Genomic DNA, 27,629 nt, shown 5'->3' on the forward strand with positions numbered 1-27,629 from the left:
AACTCCTTTACCCTCTGCAGATGTTGCAACTCCTCCTTACTCAACGAGACACTAATTCCTTGCAATCTGCTCTAGGGCGGTTCATATGGAGAGGGAGGAAGCATAGGATAGGGAAAACCTACCTAGCAATGCCGATTTGTAAGGGGGGGGGGCTGCACCTTCCTAGCATCTCATGGTACAATTGGGCCACATTAACAAAATGAATCTTGGACTGGCTAGTTGGAAATGGCCGATTTACTTCCCTGGACATAGAGGCTAACCTCATTAAACCGATTCATATAGTTTTTCTCCCCCATGCAGACATTACATCACTACCATCTCACATACAAAACCACATTCTGTACAGGGATCCCCTGAGAGCTTGGGTTAAATTATGTAGGTTATTGGGAGTTAAAAAATCGGTTAGTAGGTATTTACCGATCCAGGGCAATCTGCAATTTTTACCAGGATACGGAAGCATTTAAACTCTGGCAATCACAACATGTTACGACACTTAAACAGCTGATTGACCCACTGACTTTGGAGGTTGTGACCTTCCAGGACCTTAGAAACTCATATGGCCTACCAGACACTCATAAATTTGCATATTTTCAATGTAGGCACTATATAACTAAGTAAAAAGCAGACGGTCTACTGTCTGGTGAATCTACCAATATTGACAGACTCTGTACCCTGGCAAAGATGGGCTCCTATAAAATCACAAATACATATAACCTCATTTTGCAACATTTTGAAACCTCTGCGATGCAGAGAATCCTGTCAAGGTGGGTTGACTATGATGCCCTGACTGTTGATGAGGACCTTATAGATACTAGTTTTAATAAAGTGCAATCTGTGACCCTGTCAGCAACCCTAAGGGAATATCATATGAAGATATTGCAACAGGCTTATATAACTCCAGGTCTCCGCTCTCGATGGGTTCCTGGTGCTCAAAATTTTGCAATAAATGTAGCTATGCCTCTCCAGGTTGGATTAATCTGTTATGGGGCTGTCCCAAGCTACAGAGTTTCTGGATAAAAATATCTTATTGGCTGACAAAAGTGACGAAAGCACAGATCCACCTCTCGGCACAACATATCATATTTTTAATACCAAATAACAAGAATCTGGCCCATGATATCTTTATCTCCACAGTCATTATGCTAGCAAAACAGTTAATTTTAGCGGGGTGGGCAGGGAACAAAACACCCCCTTTTCAGCAGTTAATTAATAATATACATACCCAAATGCTGATTGAACAACCATACGCAAAGGGAGACCCAGAAAAGTGAATTAAACGCTTCCTTAATAAATGGGAAGCTTACCTTAAATACTTACTTGCTGTTGTTAGAGACAGAGTCATTCACCCATTTAGAAATAGTCTTTATGTTTTAAATGAAAACCTAAGGGGTAACTGGTGCGTATCAGACAATCACTCATGACCCCTTCAATTTTATACACAGAACTCGCTAGATGGGCTGCATCCCTCCCTTGCTCCCTTCTCTCTTTTTTTTTGTTTCTTCCCCACTCTGCATAGGTATTGGTCTGTGGGGGATGATCTGGGGACACTCTGGGTAAGTTTTTCTTTTTTTGTGTTTTATTGTTTTCTTGTATGTTTTATATATATATATGTTTTATTTAAGGAAAAGTTGATCCTAGCCCCTACATGGCAAATATAAATATGCATATTCTCGGGTATCTAGGCCACTTTTCTGGTACCGGATACTTACTGTCCATAACCTTATGTATTCAACACAGCATTGATGTTTTCATCTCTAGTTTGTCATGTATGGTCTGGATCTTAGCACTCAGTTGTTGTATTATTATATATTATATAAGGAAAATTGTTGATCCTTGCCTCTGCATGGCAAATGCAGGTATGCACATTCTCACATATCTGTGTACATCGCAAGATTGTTCTAATTGGTCATGTATGTAATGGATCATATTGCTATAAATAAAATTATAAAAAAAAGATAGCTACACCGTTCTTACTGTCTTCTGAGGGAGCGGCTATCACCTCCCCAACCCATTTAGATTTTAATTTACTAGATTCCAATTCATTTAAGTGTGTTTCTTGTACTAGCACTATGTCTGGTTTTGTTTGACCAACTAGTTTAATTATAATTTTTCTTTAACCCCTTGAGTGCTAATGACGGCTCAGAGCAGTCATTAGCACTCAACTACCTTTTTTGCAATCTGGGGGTCCCCACACGCTCCTACCCCGGCGATCGGGCCTGCATAGTGACAGGCATTGCTGGGGCTTCCCGTTACTTGTGGTGACGTCACGTGCAATGATGCGATGACGTCACTGCGCAACTTTATTTAAGATTGTCAATACAAAGTATAGGGAAAGGGGGCATGCTGCTTAGAAACCTGTATCTCAGCTACAGACCCCAAGATCCACCATTGAATAGGTAATCGCCTAACCTTTCCAATGGTACAAGTCTTGGGGATCTGGGGGAAAACTAAAAAAAAAATGTTTTTTGAAAATAGTAAAAAACAGAAAAATATTAAATTCAGCTTACCACTCAAAGGGTTAATTGGGGAGGTGATCCCGCCCACATTCCAGGAAATGATTTTAACCACACCTTTCCCCATTGTCCCTGAAAATTAAGATCACATAAAAACACCAAAGAGCTATGAGGGCGGGAGGAGGGAAGGAAAAAAATAAATGGAAATACGCAGGTAAATAAGCCCCCCTCACCCGTTTCTCTCTGACTACCCACCCTTATAATAGAGTAATCTAAACTCCATTCCTTGGTCCCTACCCCCCTTTGTCCAAGCAGTACTAAGTTATATTTGATTTTTTCCACTTGTAATCCTTGTTGGGATACTTGCATCTGCAAGACCTTAGGGAGTTGAATTGTAATGAAATGCATTGAATTCTGATTTTCCAGGGTCTCAGGTAGGCCCATAATTCTCAAGTTATTCCTCCTTGATCGATCTTCCAGGTCCTCAACTCTTGCTCTTAATATTTCCAATTTCTTATCAACAATTATTTTTTTCTGTTCTGACTGATTCGACCTATCCTCTAGATCTGATATCCTACCTTCTATTTCCCCCAGTGAAACCACTTATTTCCTGCTTAATTTCTGCTTTAAAGGGACATAATACTCATATGCTAAATCACTTAAAACTGATGCAGTATAACTGTAAAAAGCTGACAGGAAAATATCACCTGAGCATCTCTATGTAAAAAAGGAAGATATTTTACCTCACAACTTCCTCAGCTCAGCAGTTCTGTGTAAAAGTTATACTCAGCTACTGCTCAGCTGCAGGTAAAAAATAAAAATGAAGAAATGAACTGCAGCCAATTAGCGTCAACAGTGCTGAGGTCATTAACTCTTTTACTGTGATCTCATGAGATTTCACTTAACTCTCATGAGATTTCATAGTAAACTTCCTTTAAACTGAATAGGGAAATAACATGAGAGTGCACGAGGCTCAACCCCTTAGCTGTCCCGGAACAGACATCCTGATTTGCTGCTTAGAAGTCCTTTACAATGGGATGTGGCTACTGAGGAACTTTTGAGGTAAAATATCTTTCTTTTTTACATAGAGATGTCCAGGTGATATTTTCTAGTCAGCTTTTTACAGCTATGCTGCATCACTTCCAAGTGTTTCAACATTTGGGTATTATAGCCCTTTAAGTGTATCAAGTTGCAGTAAAATCATTTGCGATATCTGTGATACTATCTCATCAATTCCAGTACTAGCAATGTTAACTTCCAATTGCTCCTGTGTGTTTGTCTCTGACTATATTTCTGAGGGTTTTCTTCTCCCTATGTTTAGGGTACATGGCGGGTGAATTGCCTCGGCTGGAGGCCATACATTTTTCCATGTGAAAATAAGAGAAAAGACAAGTGAAAAACAAAACTAAGGTGATTATTACCTAGTGTAAGTTTAGGGGAACCAAAAGAAAATAATAAAAAAAAACACAGTACGTTACACAGTATGTTACCTCAACAGTACCTCACTCCAATAATTCAAACAATTGCCCACCATTTATGATCTGCTATCGTAAGATTATCACAGTTTGTATTTAGGGCACTAGTATAATTCTCCCTTTATACAGGGTGGTATATCCTCTTTACCTCTATAATCAGAGTGACACTTACTGCTGTTTAGCTTTCCCCACATACAATTCAGGTACCGTATATATTTCAGTCCTTATATCAAACTTTCAATTTATCTCGATTGCGCATCTTTACCTGTACCTTTTGGGGTATCCACACTTGTTATTTGCTATACTGTGGATTATCAGGATTTATGCATATATTTTAGACTTTGTTACAAATATCCCCATGTATGCAATACTATGTTCGCTATTACCCTTCTAACTCCAATACTACTCAGAGTTATTTAACTGCCAAAGTATAATTAACATATCACATGCATTTAACTCTTTACGCATTCCTTCCAGATTTAAGCATAAGATTACATATAACCAGTATAGTGACTTTTACAGACTCAGGTCCCTTATTTTTAAGGGGTCTCTGGTAGGTGTATTTTGCTCCAGGTTGCACAGCCTCTTATCACACCAGTATTATCTCCTGAGTTCCTAAAGAGATAAAAAAAAAAACATCTTATCATGTCCACTTTATAGTCCAAAGAAGACTTTGCCAAGTGTTTAAACCCGGTACCCTTTTCTGTTCTTTTCTGTAGCCCTTGCTCCTACCCTCAGGTTATGGGAGCCGCTAAGGGGTGGATTCTCCTTTCCGCCTAGGCCTCTGTCCAGGTCCAATTAACACTAGGCCCAAACTTTTCAGCCGATAGTCCATATACTCCTACCCTTCAGGGTTATGGGAGTACTCAGCACTTTGACCTCTTTGCTCCTACCCTAATGGGTTATGGGAGCCCCAATTATGTATAGTGTGTCAAACCTTTATACAATACATCACGTTCAGTAGCTGGGGGTTTGTTTTGGGATTTTTTCTGTTTATTTAGCCTCCTATTGTTTGTATACTCCTACCCTGGCAGGTTATGGGAGCTTTCCACACTTTATGCGGTGAATCTAGACAGTCAAGCAACTTTTACTCTATTTAGTTTTAACATAGAGTGTTCTCCACTGCCTCTTATATAAATCTAGGCAGAGACTGTCACCTTTATTCCTCCCCTACGGCTCTGGAAAGTTCCGGTAATAATATGCGTTTATTTACTGCAAAATATACCCCTGGAACTCTGCTCCTTCTTATTTGGGGATCTTACACAGTGTGTTGCAAGGAAACAAGTAAAGTGGTACCTGTAGAGGCGTCTCAAACTTATAGGCAATTTTTACTTATGCCACCGCATCATCACGTATTTCCTTAAGGTCGTCAATCAGCATCTCCCGGTCTATTAGCAGGCTCCAATGTTAGTTTCCTTTGCGCTATAGCTGCTGCTTGTGCATCCTCTGACACCCGCCTCCTTCACCACCTCTCCTATTCTCAGTGCGACTTTGTGGCGCTAGGGACCTCTCCCTCCTTCCAGGCCGGTATCCGTCTCGGACAAGGAAAAAACACGCTTTGCGGATGGCGTTCTCCACTCCTCAGTTCAGCGTGCAAAGCTGCAACTTCTCCACATGCTCTGCCTCCTCCCGGAAGTCACTTATCATGCTAGTTAATTTTTAATTCACTATAGAACGGCGTGAGCAAGTCACCCGAACTTGACCTTCACTTTAAATCATTGGGCAAGATTACATATGCGGCGCAAGCTTCAGCGCAACTGCTGAAACTCGCACCGCCGTAATTTTACCTCACACATCGGGGTATCACATACACGGTGCCGGCAGTTCATAAAGTGCCGTAAGTTGGATAAACTAGTGACGTCCAGAAATTAGCGTAAATACAAATAATATGCAAAATCTCCCATAAAAGTCTAACCCGCCTCCCAAAAATTAACCTGACACGTAAAAAAAAAAACTATATCCGCCATCAAACCCACATCGGAACTAAGAATAAAAGTATTAACCTCTAAACCGACAACCCCACACAATGAAATATGCCTAATTAAACTATTCACCCCTACTCCGCCATTCATCCACATCGCAATCTACCTAATAAAAGTATTAACCCCTAAATCCACCAATCCCAAAATTGCAAACTACCTAATAAATGTATTAACCCCTAATCTGCCATTCACCCACATAGCAACAAACCTTATAAATCTATTAACCCCTAATCCGCCAAGCCCACATAACGCAATAATCCTAATAAAACTATTAACCCCTATTCCGCCAAACCCCCACAACGCAAATAACTAAATTACTAAGCCCCCTAACCTAACACCCCCTAAATTAACAGCAATTACCTAAATTAAAAAATACTAAGTTACAAACAATTAAAATAAAAATTAAACCTAATCCCTATGAAAATAAAAAAGCCCCCCCAAAATAAACACCCCCTAATCTAATGCTAAACTACCAATAGCCCCCCTTAAAAGGGCCTTTTGTAGGGCATTGCCCTAAGTTAAACAGCTCTTTTACCTTAAATATTACTAAGTGCCCCCTCTAACCGTAAAAACCCCCACCCACTAAACTCCCCAAAATAAAAAAAATAACACAAAAAATCCTAAACTATCCATTGCCTCTAATGGGGCATTTGTATAGACATTGCCCTTAAAATGGCATACAGCTCTTTTTCAAAGGCCCATTAAATCCCTAATATAAAAAAAACAAACCCCCAAAAAATCTAACTCTAACCCACAGATAGGTAGTCACGGTTCCTGAAGTCCGGAGGTGAAGTCTTCTTCCAAGCAGCGATATCTTTTATCTTCTTCCAGGAACAAGCTGGCAAAGAGTGGAGCACGGAACTGAAGACCGGTGACTGCGGAACTGAAGACCCGCGACCACGGAGCCATGGAGGGTGGAGATCCTCTTTGCACGATCACCGCCGCACACTGAGGATTAAATTCAAGGTACGAGTTTAAATATGGGGTACCTGGAAATCCTATTGGCTGATTTGAGTCTTCAAATTCAAATCAGCCAATAGGATGAGAGCTACAGAAATCCTATTGGCTGTTCAAATCTTTGTCTGCGGAAGGGGAGTGTGTCCCCGAAATGTCATGCTTGATATATTAAATTTCACTTCTTAAAAGACCAGAGAGTGCCTCCTTATGTTCTCTATATACTTAAAGGAACAGTCTAGTATAAATTAAACTTCCATTATTCAGATAGGACATGTAATTTTAATCAACTTTCCAATTTACTTTTATCATCAAATTTGTTTTTTTCTAATTTAAACTAAACATAGGTAGGCTCATATGCTAATTTCTAAGCCTTTGAGGGCTGCCTCTTATCACGGCTTTTTAAATCTCTTTTCAACACAAAGAGACAGAAAGTACACGTGGGCCATATAGATAACACTGTGTTCAGGCACAGGGGGTTATTTAAGATCTAGCACAATACAATGCTAAATTTAAGACAATAGATAATAAACAGTCACAGTCATGTGATCAGGGGGCTGGAAGAAGGTTCCTAGATACAAGGTAATCACAGAGGTAAGAAGTATATTAATATAACTGTGTTGGTTATGCAAAACTGGGGAATGGGTAATAAAGGGATTATCTATCTTTTAAAACATCAACAATTCTATGGTAGACTGTCCCTTTAACCGTTGGCACCCTGACAGTTGATTACTGAGGTGAGAGTACTCTCTTCTGGACAGTATATATATATATACATATACATATACACATACACATATATATATATATAAATATATATTTAAAAAAAAAAGAAAATTTTCTTCTATGTGAAGAACATTGGAATGTAAAATATTAATAACTACTTTCGGGTTAGCACGCGAGCGATAAGTGTTAGGTTTTTCCAGTTTGTATTCTACATTATAGTCTAAGGGAGAAGAAGTCCTGTAGTTATTGTGCGTCAGCTTGCAGCTTGCAATACGCACACTAACCCAAGCGCATTAAAAGTTTACTTCTACCAGTGTTTGCGCCCAAGAGAAAGTGCTAAAAAGTACACCACTTGTAATCTGGCACACTCTGTTTAAAAAGCTATTATGTAATTATATATAATTTACTTTCATTTATACTGTTGCTGGGTAACCCTGCTGGTGCTTTTTGTAACATTTAAAAGACATTTTAGAGTTACAATAACTTCTATCCTACTGTGAAAGTGTTATGCTTCCCATTGAAAATAATTCGTTCAACATGAGCACCTCACAATGTAAAACGTTTCAACTGATTAGATCACCAAAGTGCACTGCTTCTCAAACATTCTGCAAGTCACATGATCGTCAGGATGTGCCTCATTGTATTAATTGTAAACACAAATAATGCAACAGCAGCTTTCTATGGAGTCTCAGGTGCTGATGCAGACACAGGGCTCTGCTAAACCCTGACCATAACAGCAAGAAAGTCCGGTAAAATTAAAAAACCCTATCTTTATTAAATCACAGACATAAAACAACTGCAACATTTCGGGACCAGGCTTCACCTATGCATAAAATATTTGCACACCTGACCTCTTTTTAAAGCATAACATTTTGTGTCATATCTTTCTTACACCATTAGTGATGTTATGTCTCCATCTACTGGACATTTCTTGATATGACAACATGATTAAAACATAAACAATGTAACAAAGTTATCCCAAATGAAAGGAAGTAAAACATTTTATACTAAACAATGTCCAACAATGTCTAAAGCTAAATCCTGGGGGAAAAAATAATATTGCCATTTTCCCTTCATTTATAAAAAGATTAATCAATCATATTCCCTGCTGAGTCCTCTAGGGTACATGGTGCCAAGCTCTTAAATCTAATGCATCTCCTTTTGTTTAAAGGGACACTGTACCCAAATGTTTTCTTTCGTGATTCAGATTGAGCATGACATTTTAAGCATCTTTCTAATTTACTCCTTTTATCAATTTTTCTTCCTTCTCTTGGTATCTTTATTTGAAATGCAAGAATGCAAGTTTAGATGCCGGCCCATTTTTGTTGAACAACCTGGGTTGTCCTTGCTGATTGGTGGATAAATTCATTCACCAATAAAAAAGTTGCTGTCCAGAGTACTGAACCTAAAACAAGCTTAGATGCCTTCTTTTTCAAATAAAGATAGCAAGAGAACGAAGAAAAATTGATAATAGGAGTAAGTTAGAAAGTTGCTTAAAATTGCATGCTCTTTCTGAATTACAAAATAAAAAATTTGGGTACAGTGTCCCTTTAAGTAACCTTTCCCGGTCACACCTATATAAATAAGGGAACAAGAGCACTTTATCATATACACAACATATGTAGTAAAAACTGGTTTATTCTATATTTACAGCCACTTCTAGGATGTGTAAATTCCTCCCCTGCATCTCATGCAAAGTCAGAGGCAGCAGCACCACTTGAAAAAAAAACTACAAATTTATTGAAAGTGCATCAAAGTTAAAAGAGCAAAGTTTCGGACACAATAGTCCTTAATCATGTATAAATTGTTACAGATGTGGCAGACTAAAATACCTCTTTAAACTCCACCTCCTCTGACATCACAGAGCAACCTAGACTCTAGTTAAAAAAAACTTATTGCTCTCTTAAAGTCACAGTACACAATGTAAACACATAGGTAAATCTACCATAGTAATCTACAGGGTTTTTTTTTTACAAATAATGCTATAAACATATCTATGCATGATTTATATGTACAATTTAGCCTTTAGCCTTCTGTCTCTATCACCCCCTCGTCTATCTATTGGTATGTATTCAATTATTTGATAACTCAGTGGGCTTTACTTGTAATACAGAATATGCAATCTATATTCTTAAATGTCCATGTTCAAAGCTTTATGTAGGCGAGACGACCAGAAGGGTCAGAGATCGTATTACGGAGCACAAATCAAACATTAGGAATGGATATGAAAAATCACCAGTAGTTTGTCACTTTAAGGAGGCTAGACATTCAGTGAGCCAACTGAGATATCAAATAATTGAATATATACCAATAGATATACGAGGGGCTGATAGAGACAAAAGGGATACCAATGGGGATGAACAAAGAGTGTGATTTATCCCTATTCTTGTGAAATTATACATATAAACCATGCATAGAAGGGTTTATAACATTATTTGTAAAAAAAAAATAAATGTAGATTTCTATGGTAGATTTACCTATGTGTTTACATTGTGTACTGTGACTTTAAGAGAGCAATACTTTTTTTCACTAGAGTCTAGGTTGGTCTGTGATGTCAGAGAGGGTGGGGTTTAAAGAGGTATTTACGTCTGCCACATCTGTAACAATTTATGCATGATTATGGACTATTGTGTCCGAAATGTTGCTATTTTAACTTTGATGCACTTTCAATAAATTTGGAGTTTTTTCAAGTGGTGCTGCTGCCTCTGACTTTTTATATGTTATGGGCTATTTGTGTGAGGCCTGGCAGTTAGCACACTACACTGGTGCTGAATTATCTTGGGTTACTGCATCTCATGCAACCCAGACACGGGCAACAACCAACCCTTCTCTTTGTATATATCTGATATAGATTCACTTTTTGACCCACATCAGATCATATCAAATGATCTTGCAAGTTTTTAACTCTCCTATATGCCATATATTTTTTTAAATATATCCATGTTTTTATTACAGTCCCTCAAGATGTGCCAGTGTTTTCGGAAAATCCTTGATATTTCATCATTGTGGGAGGCCAAACTGGGATACAAAGACCATTCTCTCACTCTTATCCTTAGGTGGTACATTTCTATCTAAACTTCTCAGGTGTTGCTTTATTAATTGAAGTGGATATCCTCTCTCAATACATTTCTGTTTCATTTGACTCAGTCTTCTATTCAGATTGAATGAAAATCAAAGGGTGCCTCATAGTGTAACTGCTAAAAACAATAACCATATGGGTATGTAGGAAATTCGCTCACAATTTGATGGTGTAACTGTACAGAAAAGGTGCTATTGAGCAGGCTGACACTCACAGCAGATTATAGGAATACATTGGGAAATGCGTTGTCAAGGTTTAAATGGGACAAATTTAGGCTTTTAGCACCAGAAGCTAGACAAGAAGGTGAACGCTGCCCTATGTTTATTTGGCAGATTGGCAGCAGATAGACTGGATCAAGGAATTGGTTGAAAAATCGTTGGTGCCAAGAACATGGGCAGTATATAAAAAATATTGGCGACAGTGGTGTGAGGGATGGAAAAGGGGGTTTGGAGGTTACCGGTCTAAGGTTAAGGAATGAGTTTGTTTAACTGTTTATTAGCAAATCAAAGACGGATGTGGTAGGTAAGGGTGCATGGATCAACTTGAAGGCTTCCTCGGACCCACTAGCCCGGTCTCTAGTGTAAGAGTACCTAGCAGTCACAAGGGGTAATGGGAGGGCATTTTTTAGGCATGTAGACGGATCTGATGTGACGATATTTCAGTTCAAAAGAGTACTAAATTTGGTAGTGTCAAATTTTGGTTGAGAATATTTTGCCCCTCACTCGTTTAGAATCAGGGTGGCTACTTCAGTAGCAAATAAGGGGTGTTCTCCAGAGCAAATTAAAAAATTGGGAAGATGGAAATCGGCTGCATACAAGCTGTATATTAGTAACAAAGGATGTGTAAATTAAAAAGGTATAGCTGAATGGTTTCATGGTTGATAATAGTTCATTTAATTTTTTTCATTTCAGGAAGAGCTTTGAGGATTTGGATCATAAGGCATTCCTACGTGTTCTGGTCTCAAGCAAGGGCAGCATCATCATCACAGGGAGGGAGCTTAGGTTTTTCTCCTAGGAAAGCCAGCATTAGACGGATAGGGAAGAGGGGCATGAAATTGGACGAATTAGTGGGTACGATACAACAGGCAAGATGGAGAGGGGGTTGCCCTGATGTACTGATTATTCACTTGGGAGGGAATAATATCGGGGCCTATTCATTAAGGGAATTAGAAGAAAAAATTTGGGAGGTAATGAAGTGGCTCAGCATGGCATGTCCAACAGTTCAAGTAGTGTGGTCAAACATAATATCAAGGATTTATTGGAGAAATTCGGACACTCAAAGGGCAGGGTACAGGTAAAGGAGGAAGGTGAACCAGGTAGCGGCAAAGTCAGTAAGGGAAATAGGGGGCATGGTAATAGAGCACCCTGTAATGCTCATGGGATATTCCAATATCAGACCAAACTTGATCAGTAGTCTTATCCCGGTGTTAAGTTGGAATGATAGGAAATATCCCAGAGCAGAGAAAGTTTGCAAAATGAGGTAAGCGGTACTCACAATTAGAATACTTATAATAAAATAGCATCTGATATACATTGTGCAAGTGCTGCATATAGCCCTCCAAAAAATTATGAGGGCACAGAGTGATAAGGAGGCAAGTTTTTAACAGAGAAAAAATGTGCAACATTTTTAGTACCAAAAAAAACGTAGCATCCGTAGAAAATGGAGGTAAAATATGGCTTCAAATATATTCAAATCGTAGCCCCCAATAACTAAAATACTTTTAATTTTTGCAAAGTGTCCCAAACCCTTGCTTTAAGATCTATAAGGGTAAAAAAAAAATTACCTGACTCATGTACAATATATAAACATATAAACTTAATAAAAGTGACCAATCCATAGCTGAGAATGTCTCAATAAAAAGGTTTATTTAAGACTAAAAAGAAAAAGTTCTGGACCATCAGGTAAATGATTAAGGTGTAAGCTGTCGCCGAAACGCGTAAGACCGAACCAACATACACCCTACGACTGTGTGTTTCTCCTATGTTTTATCTACTTTTGGAAAATAAAGCTAACAACTGCTTTTACCTGATGGTCCAGAACTTTTTCTTTTTACCATTATTTTCTTGCGAGCGAGGAGGAGTTCGCTATCTGGACCTCCAAGGTTCCTTTGAGTGACACCCTGGGAAAGCACACCTGTGAAAGACGTAACAGCGCAATGACGTAACACATTGGAACCGGCATCGCCCTGGGAAGCAGTGTCCGCGTATTGTGGAGGTGTCGTAGAGATACAAGATTCTCACCCATCGGTTATGGTAAGACCTCACGCCTGCAGGCGACTGAACAGAGGCATCCCGTGTGGAGTGGTGAGTGCCCTGTAAACAGGGCTGTTATCTTAATACATGACACTGAAGCTGCATACTCTGAATTAGGCTTTAATTGCCGGGCTAAAAAACTGAGACACTTGCTGATATCTATCTAAGATGAACTTACTGTCAGTTGTCAATGTCCGCTAACTGGCTATATATACGGAGCAAAGCAAATGTGTTTTGTGTTTTATTTAAGACTAGACTGTCCCTTTAAAGTTACACAACTCTGCTCTTTGTTTGCCGGACATCCAATCAGTGACTAACACCTGCAACAACATTGCCAGAATATAAAGTATCAGACAACACCAAACATACCTTTGCCAGACTCATGCATCAAAATATTCTTCTCTGCTACACCCCTTAGAGGCTTCAAATTCATGCTAGAATAAAAGTTCAAAATTCTGACCCAAACATACTATACCCTTACAAACAGTTCCACTTGTATCTCTTATCTACTTTCTAAACTCACCAACCCTCTCTACATATCTACCACTAGCTACATCCTTTTGACAAAAAATCTCTATAATAACAATATTTCATTACATTTTCTGGCAAATTCACCAACATTTTTTCCAATTAAATGCTCCATCATATGCAATATACAGAGAAGCATACACTCTACTGACTACTTGAAATTTTTATTGTTTAAGATAGTGAATACCTTTATTACTCATCCCACAGTTTTGCGCACGCAACCAACACTTTTATATTAATACACTTTTTACCTCTGATTACGAGAGTGAGCACAATCTTATCTATATGACACACACAGTGTAACTGTGAAAAACTGTCAAAATACACAGAATGTGCATTTTTATCAAAATGTTGATAAAATTAGACAGTATGCCCTCTCTGAATTATGAAAGTTTAATTCTGACTTGACTGTCCCTCTAAGATACTTACTATAATTTCTTAGTTTCAACCACAATCATTAGGTGGTCATTCATGAAATCAGACAAATAATCTACATCACCTTTATTATCCCCCTAGATTTTTGTTTTGCCAGATGAGATATTGATTTCCCCCCTCTTTGTCAGCATGAGTGTATGTTAGGTTTTTGCTTTCTTTCATACAGGTGGTGAGAGTCCATGATCCATTACTAAAAGGGCTAATTAATTAAAACTAGTTTGCATAAAAAAATGATTTTAAAAATTGCTGGCGAGTATTTTAAAATAATTTTCAAAAATAAGCAAAATTAATTACATAGCTTAGCTGTCTGGAGCAGCCAACTCCACCCCTCTTATCAGTGTTTAGACACAGGCATTGTATTTCAACTGAGTTCACAGCTACTAGGCATGCTCCAGCAGATAACCGCTATGCACTTTTGCATTCTACCAAAAGAACAATAGATATAGATGCAGCCATAGAAGGAAATGTGTAGGGGAAATTAGAGATTTACAATTAAGAAACTTAAAAGAAAGGTTTAATGGCAAGGCACTGCAGTATAAAATTAGCAAGTAAAGTAATTAAAGTACATATTATATTATGTCTCTATCCCAACTTGTTTTATTTCCCTTTAACAAATGCCTTAGTGTATTCAGACCAGTCTAATGCTGCTCTTGCTTCTATGGGTCTTACTGCTCCTTCCGTTTGCTCTTTACAGTGTAGTTCATTTGATTTTGACCCTGCTGTAAAGGACTAAAAAGGTGCCTTCTACTAGCTTTAAACCTTGTAAATCAAATGTGACCAATATTGTTTCTGATGAGTTTTTAGGAGGAGAGGTTTTGTTTGATGATCAGGGGGTCTTTCTATTATGAGCCAGAATCATCCTTTTTGTTTAAAGTTGAACATGTTTATTCTCTTTTAGAGTAGGTTTTGCTTACTTTAGGGATTAAAGATAATAAGTTAGCTGAGGATAAACCAACTAATCGTTTAGATATCTGTAAGCCTATGGTTATAACCCCTAAAGCTTTTTCCTGATGCCCGTTTTGTAGAAAGTTTCTACTGAATGGTCTGAGCCAGGTAATTCTTATGCAAGGTGTAAGAAAATATAACACTTACCTGCTTCTTATATTGAGTTTTGGGAGACTGTCCCAAAGGTTGATGGAGCCATTTCTTCTCTGGGTAAGTATACTACTATTTTTTTGGAAGAAAGAACCTCTTTTACAGCCCCTTTATATAGAAAGTTTAAGTACTTTCAAAGAAGAGCAGTTTTGCCAGCAGGTAATTTACTTAGGCTCGCTTTTATCTATTGCTGACACTGCTGCTTCTTCCATTTGGGTAAAAAGTCTCTCTGAGCAGTTTTCTGATGATTCTGCTAGTGAAGATTTTTTTTTGTAACCTTGTGGGATCGCTTAAATGTTATAAGCACAATGGGGTTAAAATAGGCTCCTCCTAGGTAGTAACTCTCCATAGAACAAGCTACAAAGCTGTTCGTTCCTAGTAGCACACTTATCTTTCTTTATGAATTTGTATGGGGGAAACCAGACATGGACTCCTTGTCCAATTTGCTTAGAGGAATATGGCTGCTCTTCACTGACAAAGCCCAAAGAAGGCCAAAATGATCATCTGAGGTTGACATATTCCTTTTTCAGAAGAGAATTGCCTGGTATTACCGGACTGGACTGCGGGATCAGATATACTTCATGAAATTTCTCCTCTGTAAAAGGCACAATTGGGCTAAAAGAGGCTGCTCCTAGATGGTAACTTGCCATAGAACAATTTACTGAGCTGCTGTTCATTCCTAGTAGAGCACTTCTCTTTCTGTATGTAAATGTGCTAAAACGTTCATTTGTGATGCTGTATTTGACATAATTAAAATTAATGGTAAGAGTATGGCTTTGGTAGTTCTTTCAAGAAGAGTCTTTTGGTTAAATCCTGGTCTGCTGATATGATGTCTAAATCTAGACAATATTCTCTCTCTTTTCAAGGAAAGATATTGCTTGGCTCTGATTTGGAGCCTATTATTTCTACTGTTACTGGAGGTAAGGGAGCTTTTTTTCCTCAAGACAAGTAAAAACAGAGAACAAAAATGTAATTCCTCCTCTTATAAACAAGGTCCCTCTGACTCTGTGTGGAAACCAAGTTCAAATTGGAAAAGGCGTAAACAGTCCAAGATGTCTACCCTTACTTCTAAGTCTGCATGAAGGTATGATCCATAATCTCTGGTAGGAGAAAGGCTAAGCCTTTTTCAGGAAGCCTGGTTTCAGTCTGTTACAGATTCCTGGGTTCTAAACCCAGGGTTATTGGATAGGTTTCAGAACAAGGCCTCCCTGAGGAAGTGTATTCTGTCCAGTGTTCCAAAAGAATCCATTGACAGCACAAACCTTTTTTCCTGTCAGTTTTAAATATAGAAACAATAGGATTGATTATTCCTGTTTCATTGTTGGAACAAGGGATAGGATTTTATTCAATCTGTTCATTGTTCCAAAGGAGGAAACTTTCAGGCTAGTTTTGTATCTAAAAGCTCTGAACAAGTTTGTCAGAGTTCTTACTTTTAAAATGGAGACTAGTAGGACTTTTCTAACTTTTGTTCAGCAAGCACAGTTTATGTCCACAATAGATTTAAAGGATGCTTACCTTCATGCTCCCATTCACAAGAAACATTATCAGTTGCTGAGCTTTACATTTCTAGCCAGGCATTTTCAGTTTGGTAGTCTGGCTACAGATCCGAGAGTTTTCTCAGGTTTCTTGGTACCCTTCTGTTGGAGATAAGAGCTCAGGGTATTGCAGTTTTTTAAAACCTGAATATCTTGGTGCCAGCGCTATCTTTACATTTAGCAATATCACACACCAACAGAATGTTGTTGTTTCTTCAGCAGCATGGTTGGAAGATCAATTTTCAAAAGATTTTTTGGTTCCTTAGACAATAGATTATTTTCTAGGGGTTTAGATAGAGTCTCATGGAAACTGAATCTAACAGATGAAAGAAGGCTGAAGCTGGTTTGAGCCTATCAAAACCTTCAGTCTCTTTCTTTTCCCTCAGTTGCTCTTTGCAAAAAGGTATTAGGTCTCATGATTGCCGAGTTGGGTGCCATTAGGTTTGCTTGTTTTCACACAATGCATCTTCAGCTTTGCATGCTTCAAAAATAGTGCAGGCATTATACTCAGATGTCTCAAGAGATCTTTCCGATTGTCTTCGTGGCTGAATCATCAGCTCATTATGCAGGGGGCTTTTTTGCTCTTCTTACTTTGACTGTAATCACTAAAGATGCAAGTCTTTCAGGTTGGGGAGTGGTCTGGGGGTCTCAGAGCACAGGGTGTTTGGGCTCCTTGGGAGGCAAGGTTGCCAATAAATATTTTAGAACTCCGTGCTATGTGAAAAGCTCTTCAAAGTTGGCCTTTGTTGAAAAGTGAGTCTTCTCAGTTCTGAATCACACAAAATCACAGCAGTGGCCAATATCAATCAAGGAGGAACTTGCAGTTTACTAGCCATGAGGAAAGCGCATTGCATTCTCTATTTGGAATAAGCCAACCGTCTAATTTCTGGTGTTCATATTCCAGGAGGCAACTACTGGGAAGCAGATTTTCTCAGGCATCAGTCTCTCCATTGGGATGTTTTATTTTAGATTGTGGATCTTTGGGGTCTCCCAGAGATATATGAGAGCATCTCAGTTTAACAACAAACTTCCCAGGTACTTTGCTTGATGTTCATGGACCTAGCAGAGTTTGTGGATGCTCTAGTAGCTGCTTGGTCCTATCAAGCTTGCTTGCATGTTCCCTCCCCTGGTTCTTCTTCCTAGAGTAATTTCCAAGATCAGGCAAGAGGAATCAGTAATTCTAATTACTCCAGCTTGGCCTTGCAGGGTTTGGTATGCAGATCTGGTTCAGATGTCTACCTATTTGCATCTGGCACTCAAGTCTCTAAGCTTGATTGGTTGGATATTGGACGGTTTGTTCTTAGAAGTTTTTCAGATGCGGTGGTTAAGACTCTGATCCAGGTTCATAAGCCTGTGACTTGGAAAATTTATCAAAAGATCTAAAGGGCCTTTATTTCTTTGTAGTTGCAGAATTCTGAAAGAATGCAGGAAAAACCATAATCCAATTTTTTAAAGTATGATGTGGATAAAAGCCTATTTGCCATTTCTTTGAAGGGGCAGATTTTTGCTCTTTCAGTTTTGCTTCATAGGAAGATTGCCAACTTTTCTGACATTCATGGTTTTGCTCAGACCTTGGCCCGTATTAAGCCAATTTATCCACCTTGAAATCTAAATTTGGTGTTGAAAGTTTTGCCTGCTCCTCTATTTGAGGCTATGCATAAGGTGAATATTAAGCTTTTCTTGCAAAGTTTTGTTTTTTAGCTCTCTTCTGCTAGAAGAGTTTCAGAATTGTCTGCACTTTCTTGTGATTCTCCTCATCTCATTTTTCATTAGGATAAGGCAGTTTTGAGAACCAAGTTTTATGTTTTGCCTAAAAAACTAAATTTATGCTTACCTGATAAATTTATTTCTGAATATGGTGAGTCCACGCCTTGAGTAATTACTGTTGGGAATCTCACTCCTGGCCAGCAGGAGGAGGCAAAGAGCACCACAGTTAAACTGCTAAGTATCACTCTCTTACCCACAACCCCCAGTCATTCGACCAAAGGGAAATGGAGAAAAAGGAGTTACACAAGGTGTAGAGGTGCCTGAGGTTATAATCAAAAGAACAACAGTCTTAAAATAAAGGGTGGGGCCATCGACTCACCATATCCAGAAATAAATTTATCAGGTAAGCAAACATTTGGTTTTTCTTTCCTAAGATATGGCGAGTCCACTGCTTGAGTAATTACTGTTGGGAACCAATACTCAAGCTAGAGGACACGGATAAATAGGGAGGGAAAAGACAGGCAGTCCTAAACAGAAGGCACCACCTCTTGAAGTACCTGTCTCTCAAAAGAAGCCTCAGCTAAGTGACTGCAACTGCCGAGCTCAAATTACTGCTGCGACACAGAGGCGCACTAAAAATAGCTTCCTGGTACACTGAGTACCAGAAATAACCATTTTTTCAAACCGGACAGTTTAAAAATGTTGCATCGGTTTATTTTAAATCAAAGGAAAAATGAATAAGCTGCTCAAACAGAAAATTCAGCCTTACTTTGAGTTTAAACTTGAATGGTTTTAAATATGTGTAACAAAATAAAGCCTAATTAAAAAAAAAAAAGGGGTAAAATGTTTTTGAGTTTAAATGTTAGTCTCACATATGCTACAATGCCTGCTTCATGCCCCAGTGTAACCCATACTACAGGATTATCTATGTCCCAATAAAAAAGTAGTGTCAATTTGTTAAGTGCATGGTCTCCCCAACTGGAAGAAAAATCACTTACCTGCTCCGCTGTCCGGCATGTAGACAGTTACAAGGTATGAGAAGACACAGTTCTTCAGAGACCTTTGAAAAAGAAAGAACAGAGTAGCCAACTCTAGCTTTCTAAACTAGGGCAGCAATTGTTAGGAACTTGTAAAGAGGTACTTGCTGTGCTTTCCTAACTGCTTTGAGCCACCACTACCCGACTAAAAGGAATGATGTGGAATAATATAAAATTATGCTTACCTGATAATTTAATTTCCATTGTGGGGAGGAGAGTAAACGGCTTCATTCATTACTTGTGGGAAATAAGAACCTGGTCACCAGGAGGAGGCAGAGACACCCCAGCCGAAGGCTTAAATACCTCCCCCACTTCCCTCATCCCCCAGTCATTCTGCTGAGGGAACAAGGAACAGTAGGAGAAAAATCAGGGTATAAATGGTGCTAGAAGATATTAATTTTAGGTCCACCCACCGGAGCAATGGACGGGAGCCATGGACTCTCCTCCCCATGATGGAAATAAAATTCAGGTAAGCATAATTTATATTTTCCATCTAAAGGGGAGGAGAGTTCACGGCTTCATTCATTCTTTACTTACTTATGGGAACAAATACCCAAGCTCTAGAGGACACTGAATGAAAAAAACGGGAGGGCAAAAAATGCGGACCGAATCTTTAAAACCTCTCTCCCAAAAACTGCTTCCACCTAAGCAAAAAGGTCAAATTTGTAAAACTTTGTAAAAGGTATGTAAGGAGGACCAGGAAGCTGTCTTACAAATCTGTTCCATAGAGGCCTTATTCTTGAAGGCCCAAGAAGAAGCCACAGCCCTAATTGAATGAGCCATGATGCTCTGAGGAGGCTTATGTCCTGCTGTCTCGTAGGCCAAGTGAATCATGCTCCTCAACTAAAAGGACAAAGAAGTTGAAGAGGACTTCTGTCCCTTGCGCTTCCCTGAATACACCATAAAAAGAGATGTAGACTGTCTAAAATCCTTTGTAGCCTGAAGATAAAACTTTAAAGCACAAACCACATCCAGATTATGAAGTAACCTCTCCTTAGGAGAAGAAGGGTTAGGACACAAAGAAGGAACAACTATTTCCTGATTGATGTTACGGGTAGACACAAACTTGGGAAGAAATCCCAAACCAGTGCGAAGAACAGATTTATCAGCATGAAAAAACAGATAAGGAGGCTCATATTGCAAGGCCGCCAACTCAGATACTCTGCGTGCCGATGCAATAGCCTCCAAAAACAGAAACTTCCAAGAAAAGTAACTTAATGTCAAAAGAGTGCATAGGTTTAAACTGAACCCTCTGCAACACCTTCAGAGCCAAGTTCAAGCTCCAGGGAGGAGCGGATTGTCTGAAAACAGGCCTGATTCTAGACAGAGCCTAGATAAAAGACTGGATATCCGGAAGCTCAGCAAGCCTCTTCTGCAACAGAGCAGATAAAGCCGAAATCTGTCCCTTCAAGGAACTGGCAGCAAACCCCTTCATCCATCCTGGAGAAAGGACAGAATCATGGATACCTTAACCTTGTGCCAAGGATATCCATACTTCTCACACCAGGACAAGTAAGTCCTCCACACCTTATGATAGATGCGACGAGTGACCAGCTTCCTGGCCTGAACGAGAGTATCAATCACTCTCTCAGAAAACCCTCTCTTGGCCAAGACTAAGCGTTCAATCTCCACGCAGTCAGCCTCAGAGAATCTAGGATTTTGATGTTGAAAGGGACCCTGTACCAACAGATCCCTGCAACAGGTTAACCTCCTTGGAGGAGACCGAAATTCCCACCAGATCCGCAAACCACGTCCTCTGTGGCCACGACGGAGCCATCAGAATAGCCGAAGCTTGCTCCTGCTTGATGTGGGCCACTACTTGAGGAAGAAGTGGCAACGGTGGAAAAACGTAAACTAGGTTGAACCGCTAAAGGCGTCTGTCAGCTTTGCCTGGGATCCCTGAATCGCGACCCATATCTGGACGCCATGAGATCTATCTCTGGTGTCTCCCATCGGAGACAAACCTCCGCAAACACCTAGAGATGGAGAGACCATTCCCCGGATGGAAGGATTGCTTGCTTGTTTGCTTAGAAAATCCACTTACCAGTTGTCCACACCCGGAATGTGGATTGCTGAGAGTGAGCAGCTGTGGGACTCTGCCCATTCCAATATCCGAGAAACCTTCCTCATTGCTAGGGAGCTTCTCGTCCCCCCCTGATGGTTGATGTAAGCCACCGAAGTAATATCTGTCTGGAACGTGATAAAGTTGAACGACCTCAGGAGAGGCCACGCCTTCAGAGCATTGTAGAGTGCTCGACATTTCAGAATATTGATTGTAAGGTGAGACTCTTCTTGAGACCACCTTTCCTGTGCCATCCTGGCACCCCAAACGGTACCCCACCCTGCTAGACTCGCATCAGTGGTTGCAATCTCCCAGGACGGTCTCAGGAAGAATGTCCCCTGGGACAGTTGTTGCGGACGGATCCACCAAGAAAGGGAATCCCTTTTCCGAACGTCCAGAGAAATCCACTGTCAACATGCACAGCTGAAGAGGTCTGAGATGGAACCTGGCAAATGGAATGACATTGATGCTGGACACCATGAGCCCGATCACCACCATACTGTGAGCCACCAAGGGACTGGAGGAGGACTGAAGGGAAAGACAGGTGGACGCAATCTTCCTGCGTCGCTGATCTGTGAGAAATATCTTCATTGATATAGAATCTATTATCGTTCCCAGTAACTGCACCCTTTCCTGAGTTTATCTTCCATCCATGAGATTGGAGTAATGAAAGAAGGGCCCTGGAGTGATCTTCTGCGAGACTGAACAATGGTGCCTGGACTAGGATGTCGTCCAGATAGGGTGCCACAGCAATGCCTCTGGATCTGGCCACTGCAAGTAGTGACCCCAGTACCTTCGTAAAGACTCTCGGGGCCGTCGGCAGACCAAAGGGAAGGTCCACAAACTGGAAATGTTGGTCCAGAAACGCAAATCTCAGTAATCTGAAGTGATCCCTGTGGATCCGCACATGAAGGTAGGCATTCTTCAAGTCTATTGTCATCATGAACTGACCCTCTTGAACTAGGGGCAGAATCGATCTGATAGTTTCCATTTTGAATGATGAAAGAGCCAGAAATTTGTTTAAACTTTTTAGGTCTAGAATCGGGCAGAACGTGCCGTCTTCCTTTGGGACCACAAAAAGGTTTGAATAGTACCCTAGACCCCTTTCTAATGGGGGTACTGGTACAATAACTCAGAGAGAAGAGAGATCCCTCACACAGTCTAGAAAGACTCCTCTTTTCTGGTCTGGAAGTGTCATGACTGCTTAGTTCTTTGCTCTATCCTTTGCATAGGCATGTCCTTCCACACTTACATAACTCCTCCCCTCTAGGCAGTTTAAATTCCCACACTAATTCCTACCAAATCGCTTGATTATTGAATCCAGCTTCTCTCACTAAAATCCTACCAACCTCTAAACTCTGGAGACAGACTCTTCGCAAGACGCGGCAGCACTCAGGACCGGAACCAGCAAGCGGTGACGTCACACGCCATCGCACACGCTGCCTGTAACGGATCCTGCAGGGAAACAACTTTCTATCTTGGACACCGCTCACCCATTACTCTAAGAGTTTAAAATAACAAATTGCGCATTCCTCAATTGGATATCGGTAAGTTCCGATATCTAGTTCTTGCTGATTTCTCCCTGTCACTGTGTCTCGCATTTTAGACAGGTTGCCTAGTTACTCAGACCCTTTACTTGTACACCAGAATTACCTAAGTTGTCTGTACTTTAACCAAAAGCTGCTCTTAATTATTTCTATGACCCATGGCTAATTTATGCATATTACCAGATTTTGTAACAAATAACGTACAGAAACTAGCTCCTAGTTATATCAATCTTTGCAATTGCATTTACATATATATATGTGGGAACCAGATTCTCAATACTGAGTAGGGCTAATCGCTCTGTGGTCTCAGTCATTGACATACTGATCCTTATATTAAAAGTGCTCAGTATCCCACGATTCTGTCTTTTTGCTGCCTCCATACACCAAGGCAGAACCGCAGATACACTCACAACATCCCAAATCTGCAGTTGTGGTCCTAAAATCCCTTCTCTCCTTCACAGGGTTGAGATTAAATTCAACATGCTGACAGGAAGACAGGAAGACAGATTTGACAGGAGAAATCTGCCCCTGGGCGGATGAGATCTGAACCTTATCCTGTATCCCTGGGGGACAACCTCCAGAAGCCAAGGGTCCTGAACATGTATTTTTTCTGTTTGTTCATTACAACCTTACTGGGGGCTCATTTGTTCTGTTGTGAATATTATCCTTATTATTATTTCAGTAGTGTACCTGCAAAGTGTATTATGTGTTTAGACACAATAAATATTATGGAACCTCTATAGCATTCTGATAATGCAACTCATTATATATATAAGAGCGGTTACCAACTTTGCAGGGGCAATGTGTGCAATTTAATAACACTCTGAACTATATCATTTGCAAAGGATAATATATATAAAACCTGAATCCTTTTAGTTCTGATTTGTCTATTAATTAAACTAAGACAAGATCAATAAGCAAACTTAGTTTATTAAAAGAATTATTAGAAATAATAAGCAATATTTGAATAAAGCAAATCAATAAGCATACATCATTACAATGATTTAATGATTATCAGGTTAAAACTAATGAAAACAATCACTAAATTATTTTATTTGCAGTAGCTTGCATGTATAATAGAGAAACAGAAACTTTTGTTATTTAAATTCTCAGCATAGCTGGCAAGAATCAGGTAAACTAATAATCCTGGCAAACCATAAGACAATCATATTATTACCAGATTCCTGATTGACCCAGTGTTATTGTCGACAGATAAGACCAGGTTAACAGGAATTACCAAACAAAATATTTGTGCCTATAAAGGGCTAACCAGAATTGATTAACTCACCTGATTCAATAATAAAACTTTGAATATTAATGTAAAGAACATAAACCATATTAACAAAACTGTTTCATATAGGTTTGATTCATACTTATCAACATTGTGGGATCCTTCACTGGGGTTCAGTGTAAAAAGACCCTCTTAGGTTACCCCTGGACCCTCTCTTGCCATTATCCTGACTTGTCTGATCAGCTTAGCCTCCCATCTCCTTTGGTCAAGGTGTGGTCATCATGCATGCTCAGTGTGGGCCCTTGTGCCGTCTGCTTGTGTTCCCCTATCCCCCTTTTGTGGGTGAGTGTATATTTTATGGAAAATGCTTAACTCTACCCCAACTGATAAGGTTAAATGATTGGCTAACACTAATTACAGATTAATTAACATTTTTGTTAATAAGCTAAGATTTAGAAGTTAATATTTTTCCCTCAGAAGATGGCACTCGTCACTAAGCTATAACAGACAAATATGTATTTTGTAAATATATTCTGAAAAACAAGTCAATATCTCGATTTGACCGTTAACCAAGGTTGAACCCCACTAATGTTTATAGAAAAAGAGACTTACTGGAACTATGTATAAAAAACTTATATTTGATATTTGTGGATATTTATACCAATAATATGATGATAGGAATCATGCAGCTATGTTGGGGACCTTGAATATCATAGTAACTAAACATGGATTATTTTGATAAAGTACAAAAACTTCACAGTAAGCAATTATATACTGACAAGCAGCACTAGCTAATAACTACATATTAATACTGAAAAATAATATATATGTGTATGTATACCTGAATCTATAAGTAAATACACATGATCAATTTTAACCCTATATTATATAGCACAGACAAATGTGATTAATATGCAATATCAAAATGGTGAATTATACTGGATAATTGTCCTGACAGTTCTTTAGGGAAGGTGCTCTTTTAAAAGTACAGACTGGATATTCATGTATGAAGCTCTTCAACATGGGATCATTTTGGCGTATATACCAATGCTAGAAAAAATACATCTCTTATAGTGAACAACTGGCTATCAGGTAAAAAAAGGTTTCTACAAATGCAATCAATTAAATTGTGGCCTTTGTGCCTTTACCACAGGAGATAGATATAAATTTAAGTCTTTTTCTACCAAGGAGGAGTTCGAGATTACTACTTGTTTTTCTTGCGATTCCTCCTTTGTAGTTTATTTATTGGAGTGCAAATGTGGGTTACCATATATAGGGAGGACCTCCAGACCCCTGAAAAAAAGAGGGGGTGAACATAGTAGAAATGTGAAAAATTCATTGATGAACCATAGCGTACCTCGACATGGGGTATGCTGTCATGAGGGTCAGACGTGTATGCTGAGATTTTGTTTTTAATAAATTGAATTTTATACTTTTCACATCACGGCTTTATGAACTTTTGATTTTGATTACCCCCATTGGAGGATATTAGGCTACAGCTGCCTTACTCGCATCTACAGCCGCACAGCTGATAATTAAGATTGCAGAACTTGCTAACCCCTTGGAGAGGCGAAAACAGAATTTATGCTTACCCGATAAATTTCTTTCTTTTGCGATGTACCGAGTCCACGGATTCATCCTAACTTGTGGGATATTGTCCTTCCTGACAGGAAGTAGCAAAGAGAGCACCACAGCAGAGCTGTCTATATAGCTCCCCCCTTAACTCCACTCCCCAGTCATTCGACCGAAGGCCAAGGAAGAAAAGGAGAAACTATAAGGTGCAGAGGTGACTGAAGTTTACATAAAAAATACTATCTGTCTTGAATAAACAGGGCGGGCCGTGGACTCGGTACATCGCAAAAGAAAGAAATTTATCAGGTAAGCATAAATTCTGTTTTCTTTTGCAAGATGTACCGAGTCCACGGATTCATCCTAACTTGTGGGATACCAATACTAAAGCTTTAGGACACGGATGAAGGGAGGGACAAGACAGGAACCTAAATGGAATGCACCACTGCTTGCAAAACCTTTCTCCCAAAAATAGCCTCCGAAGAAGCAAAAGTATCAAATTTGTAAAATTTGGAAAAGGTATGAAGCGAAGACCAAGTAGCAGCCTTACAAATCTATTCAACAGAAGCATAATTTTTAAAAGCCCATGTGGAAGCCACCGCTCTAGTGGAGTGAGCTGTAATTCTTTCAGGAGGCTGCTGTCCAGCAGTCTCATTTGCCAAACGGATAATGCTTTTCAGCCAAAAGGAAAGAGAGGTAGCCATAGCCTTTTGACCTCTACGCTTTCCAGCATAGACAACAAACAAAGAAGATGATTGGCAAAAATCTTTAGTTGCCTGCAAATAAAACTTCAAGGCATGAACCACGTCCAAGTTGTGCAACAGACGGTCCTTCTTAGAAGAAGGATTAGGACACAGAGAAGGAACAACAATTTCCTGATTGATATTCCTGTTAGAAAACATAATTTATGTAAGAACTTACCTGATAAATTCATTTCTTTCATATTAGCAAGAGTCCATGAGCTAGTGACGTATGGGAAATACATTCCTACCAGGAGGGGCAAAGTTTCCCAAACCTTAAAATGCCTATAAATACACCCCTCACCACACCCACAATTCAGTTTAACGAATAGCCAAGAAGTGGGGTGATAAGAAAAAAGTGCGAAAGCATATAAAATAAGGAATTAGAATAAAATATGAAAGGATGAAGCAGTAGTCTTCCAAGTATGAATAAAAAGTCCAATCTTTATTTCATAGTTAAAACATCACAGCAAGGGGTAAGAAGGTGCAGGCTGGTTGACTAGTTTCGGCTGTGTGCCGTAATCATAATCCTGCAGCCACTTAAAATTATACATATTTAAAGGGGTTTCCAAACACAGTGATTGGTCAATGTTAATGGGAGTGTAAATCCACCCCCTCACATAATTTAACCTCTTACTGAACTTTTATCTGGGCCTGATAGGAGATTTGACCTTGTTAACATAGAGAAAGACTATAGGAAATAATGATCACAGATAATCAATGCATTTATGCAGGCTCAAAAATATGTTTAGATATATATATATATATGTATCAAGTGCATATGAAGAGATATACAGCACATATTCATATGTTTATAACTATGTCATAGATATAGGTAATATAATATAACCCAGTATGCACAAATTTATAGAGAATGTATAAAATCTAAAATCTAAAATATATATAGCATCAGTATGTAGATGATCTGTATTCATGCTAGTATAATTATATATACAGGCATACATGGTTATAACAATAATGGAAACATACAATATGCTATTTGAATTGTTAGATAACATACATACTATAATAAACACATTTCCAAGTCATATATTCCTATACCTAAGGAATGCTTAGACCCTAAACAGTTTTAGTTCAAAACTCACAACTGATAGTCTATAAGCTAAATATTCCATTATTTTGGCTATGGAATTGAACTCATATAATGTGCCTAAAGTATGTTGTGCAAATAGTACGGTATTAAACCCAAAATCTATAGACA

This window comes from Bombina bombina, chromosome 2 (assembly GCF_027579735.1).
Source record: "Bombina bombina isolate aBomBom1 chromosome 2, aBomBom1.pri, whole genome shotgun sequence".
NCBI lineage: Eukaryota > Metazoa > Chordata > Amphibia > Anura > Bombinatoridae > Bombina > Bombina bombina.